Raw genomic sequence first — 5,647 nt, forward strand, 5'->3', positions numbered from 1 at the left:
AAAATGCTGCACTATACTACTATATACTGCTCACAAAAATGCAGCACAGATATGGATACTAGAAGTGACACATAGCTGCAAGACACAGCAATGGCCTACTGCACTGTACTGTACTACTATATACTGGTGGTCACCAAAATGCTGCACTGTACTACTATATACTGCTCACAACAATGCAGCACAGATATGGATACTAGAAGTGACACAGAGCTGCAAGATACAGCAATTGCCTACTGTATCGTACTACTATATACTGGTGGTCATCAAAATGCTGCACTGTACTACTATATACTGCTCACAACAATGCAGCACAGATATGGATACTAGAAGTGACACAGAGCTGCAAGATACAACAATGGCCTACTGTACTGTACTACTATATACTGGTGGTCACCAAAATGCTGCACTGTACTACTACATACTGCTCACAACAATGCAGCACAGATATGGATACTAGAAGTGACAGAGCTGCAAGATACAGCAATGGCCTACTGTACTGTACTACTATATACTGGTGGTCACCAAAATGCTGCACTGTACTACTATATACTGCTCACAACAATGCAGCACAGATATGGATACTAGAAGTGACACAGAGCTGCAAGATACAGCAATGGCCTACTGTACTGTACTACTATATACTGGTGGTCACCAAAATGCTGCACTGTACTACAATATACTGCTCACAACAATGCAGCATAGATATGGATACTAGAAGTGACACAGAGCTGCAAGATACAGCAATGGCCTACTGTACTACTATATACTGGTGGTCACCAAAATTCTGCACTGTACTACTATATACTGCTCACAACAATGCAGCACAGATATGGATACTAGAAGTGACACAGAGCTGCAAGATACAGCAATGGCCTACTGTACTGTACTACTATATACTGGTGGTCACCAAAATGCTGCACTGTACTATTATATACTGCTCACAACAATGCATCACAGATATGGATACTAGAAGTGACAGAGCTGCAAGATACAGCAATGACCTTCTGTACTGTACTACTATATACTGGTGGTCACCAAAATGCTGCACTGTACTACTATATACTGCTCACAACAATACAGCACAGATATGGATACTAGAAGTGACACAGAGCTGCAAGATACAGCTATGGCCTACTGTACTGTACTGCTATATACTGGTGGTCACCGAAATGCTGCACTGTACTACTATATACTGGTCACACAACAATGCAGCAGATATTGAGCACTGATCAGGATACTAGAACTGAGTCTGACACGGAGCTGCAAGATACAGCAATGGCCTACTGTACTGTACTACTATAATATACTGGTGGTCACCACAATGCAGCACACTGAACACAGATATTGAGCTTTTCAGGCAGAGAACGTAGCCACGTCCTCTCCCCTCAATCTACAATGCACGAGTGAAAATGACGGTAATGCGCGGTGCTTAATATGGAATACGAATCTCGCGAGAATCTGACAGCGGGATGATGACGTTTGGCCTCGTTTGGGTTAACTGAGCAAGGCAGGAAGATCCGAGGCTGCCTCGGACCCGTGTAAAACACGTGAAGTTCGGGGGGGTTCGGATCTTGACGAACCGAACCTGCTCATCTCTAATATATATATATATATATATTTTTTTTTTTTTTATGCTTTTTAAAAAAAAATTATGTTTGTGAATGTAAATAAGTGTTTGCATCTACACTTTATCCCAAATAAATTGTGATATCAGTTATTCCCAGCATTTTATTACTAATAAGGAAATCATCTTATTAGAAACATTTATGGTCAATAGCGCCTATTCCTTTACCTGTTTGTATTGTTGACAAGACTGTTCAAGCCTGACCTCCTCCCTCCAGTTGAACATCTTAATTTCAGACACTTTTTTTTTTATAGAAGAGCTTCTAATAAAAGCCTTAAGAGCAACATGTCAGATATTAGGATTAGGACAGGAGGAACTGTCAGATTTAAAACCTTGCCATGCAGCAACAACATTAGATCCTGCTGCCATCAGAGTCAGCCAAAATGGTTTAAGCTTCCGAAAACAGGCTCTCCACAGAAGAGTGGTCCGAAATCCCCCTAGAGAATTAAGTCACCTCTGATACCCCAGAACACAAACTCGGAGAAACTAAAGCTAAATCTATCTGAGAAAACGTGTAAAAAGTGGAGGAGTGACAGGAATCCTGAGCAGCAGAGGTATAGCGAAACCTCCAAATATCAATCCCTCCAAACTCAGCAACCAATTTATCAAACTGGGTAGGAGAGGGAGGAAGAAGAACAGAGCTAGAGGATTCCCTCCAGCGATCTAAAGTAGGGTCCATAACATTAAAATCCCTCAGACAAATGACAGGCCAGTGACTGGGCTACAAAATAGGCTGCCAAACGGAGGACATTGTTACTATTTGGGGGTGGAACATAAATGACCACTATATGAAGCAAAGTGTGAATAACACTAGCTCGCAGGAAAACATATCTACCATAGGAGTCCACCTGGCTTAATTTGTGGTGAAAGTTAACTGATTTTTCAACTAAAATAGAAACCCCCTTAGCGTTGTGAGAAAAAGTGGAAAATATCCAACCCACCCATTGTCTTTTAAGGGGCAACACCCTACTCCCAATCAAGTAAGTCTCCAAGAGATATGATATCTGCCTGATATTTCTTAATTTGAGCCAGGACAAGAAAACACTTAATCTTGTCATTCAGGCCCCGAACATTCCAGACGAGCAGGCGGAGACTCTCACCTCAGTTATAGAATCAAAAGAAGACTAGGGCAGGAGAGAAAATAGAAGGAAAGGGGGAAAAGCACCAGGAGAGGAACAACTGCAGAGGAACCATGCAGAGAGAATAGTAACCCATCTGAACCCCAGGAAATTACCTAAGTGGAGACCCATGCTAGCACAAAACCAGAAAGCAATACAATAGAGCCTGTAGCAAACCAGATAAAACACTATATATGTAGCACATATATTACTGAGACGACAAACTGAAAAAAACTGTCCCAACCACCACCCACCCTACATAGCCATCTAACTTATGGTATACCTGGATCCCCTATCCTAAGGAAAAACTATAACAAAACAATTAAATCCCCACCCTACCAAAAAGAATCACAAACTTTAATGAGAATTTAGGGAAAAACAAATCCCTAAAACTATTTCTGGCATAAAACTCCCATAATATGTAAACATTCCCTGGTGGAAACAAATAAAACATATTTAAAAGCATATGACAGAAGGCCACATTAATCTGTGTGCAAGATATAAACCAGGCAAACCATGCGAGAAGTGAAGTCTTCCAGAGCAGATATATATATATACGGTGTTCAGCCTCCCTGACGCTTTCCCGTATTTTCTTCATGTAATGATAAAGCAACGAGATATCCACGTGCATTGCACTATTTTATCCGTGACACGCTGCTCAGTAGCAGAAATAGCCTGTAATATCTACTAAGGGGATTTATGACAGTCACGATGAGGAGCACCATTCGAGGGTTGTTGGGGAGGATGGTTAGAGGCTTGCTGAGTAGATGATGGGGGAGTCTGGCAAACCTGCCTAGCTTTGCAGCAGATCCATCCGTGCTGCCTGTTTTCCCCATTCTCACTAGGGTGCGTGTGGGAGCCCCTGGATGCAGAATAAGAAAGGAATCACAAATATTCCCCTGCAGGAGAAACGGGTATAGTCCCAGGCAATGAAACACCACTAAGCATGTAAGGTGCTGTAGGAGATGAAAAACTAGAATGGCAGCACTTATTTATAGGAGCCAGGGCACCTGGTCACAGCAAAGGTGAAGGCAGACCAGTGGGGATCAGGCAGTGACTGCATAAACCCCAAAGGCAGTCAGTGAGCCGGAGAGTACCTTTGAAGCGCCTAAAGCAGCTCAGGAGATGCAGATGAGATCTTAAATACTGAAAGGGGGACCTAACCCTTTAGCGAATGCTATAGGGGATATGTCCCATTGTTAAATGGGGCCCATAGTTTGCTAGATAGCCCATTTTCACAGTCGCTATGTTAAACAACCATCATACTAAATAATAGGACAGTTCTGTGAAAATTGCCATCTTTAGAGCATTGACCCCAATTATTACATAATTATTCCCAATAGGTGCTGAGGATGCAGCTACCCTGACAGTTTCCTAAGCTGCACCATTACAGGACAGGTCTGAGGCTATCCATGCTTAAGTCCAGATGGTTACATCAAAGTGACTGAGGGGATTGTAATGGTGGAGTTTGGGAACCTGTGCACTACGTGGATCTCCCTTCATTCATAAAGGGAGAGTTATCAAATCTTGGTGAGAGATAAAGTGGAGAAGTTTCCCAATGCAACCAACCAGCTTCTGTTTTTCTATCACAGCCTGTAACATGACAGAAGCTGACAGGTTGCCATAGGTAACTTCTCCACTTTATCGCTCTTTAAAATTTGACAAATCTCCCCCATAGCTTCCTTGCTGTGATTATTGCTCAGTAGAGTCCCCAGTGTCAGCACAGAGGGAGGGGGTGAGCATGAAGACTTCAGTGGCATCAATGAGGACCCTACTTACATTTGAAATGGGGCCCAGGATTGCATTCTTCCATCCTTGAGATGCATTTTGAAGAGATACTCAGTGTTTAGACAGCATGCAGGTCTGTTTGTAGACAATATGGCTCCACTTTCAGGCCCTCCCCCTTGCATATTTTAAAAATATAGCAAACTGAGAACCATATGCGCACGCCAAAGGCACGCATGACAAAAGGGGACATGGCCTCACTGCAAGGGCCATGGCCTAATAAGGCTTTGATAATTACTTCCATGATAACAATATGCGGTAAGCATACCGATGGTCGAGATCCTGGTTGTCACAATACCGACGTCGGGATCCCGACAGGGCCACCATACCGCTGCAGGTATACCGGCAAGTTAGGCGATTCCCCCGCTATGGGTGTCCATGACACCGATAGAGGGAGAATAGAATCTGTGACAAGCGTGGCGAGCGCAGCAAGCCCGCAAGGGGCTTCTTTGCGCTCGCCCCCCTGCCGGCATTCCATCGGTCGGGATGCCGATGTTGGGATCCTGAAGTTCAGCATCCCGGGCAGCAAGATCTCATACCGATCCCCAATATGTATAAGTATAACTGATATCAGTACAGGTAACGTATATACATATTTTACTATGTAACTGCTTTCAGGATACACACATTAATGCATGTTATTTTTGACAGTGTACTCGCTTTGCATAACTGGTCCCCCATTATAGCTCCCCGGGGGCACTTTCCTGCCATTGTGATCATCCAGGTGGTGGTGCCTCTCCTCTGCTGCCTCATCTCTCACTCTCTGCCCACAGCACCACTCCTGTGCACAGCACTATGGAGATTGGGCACCGGATGGACGTGCAGGCCAGTAGGAAGGCGGTGTGGGAGTTCCTTAGACTCAGCCATGACAAGCTGGACACTGCTTCATGTACGCAGACAGGGAATACGAGAAGTTGCTGGGGGTACTCGGGCTCAGAGCAGGACATCTTCCGGATGTCTTATGGGCCAAGCCTCATCTTAGAGAGTGGTGTCCACAAATTATGAGCCACTATGATGGCAGGGGTATGGTGGAGGGCCCTGAGGCGTTGATTGAAAACAGTTGCTCAGCATTGGCTCCGGAGCTCTACCTCCACACACACATTATCTCTCCTATAGGAGT

The sequence above is a fragment of the Pseudophryne corroboree genome, chromosome 6, assembly GCF_028390025.1.
Source record: "Pseudophryne corroboree isolate aPseCor3 chromosome 6, aPseCor3.hap2, whole genome shotgun sequence".
Lineage (NCBI taxonomy): Eukaryota > Metazoa > Chordata > Amphibia > Anura > Myobatrachidae > Pseudophryne > Pseudophryne corroboree.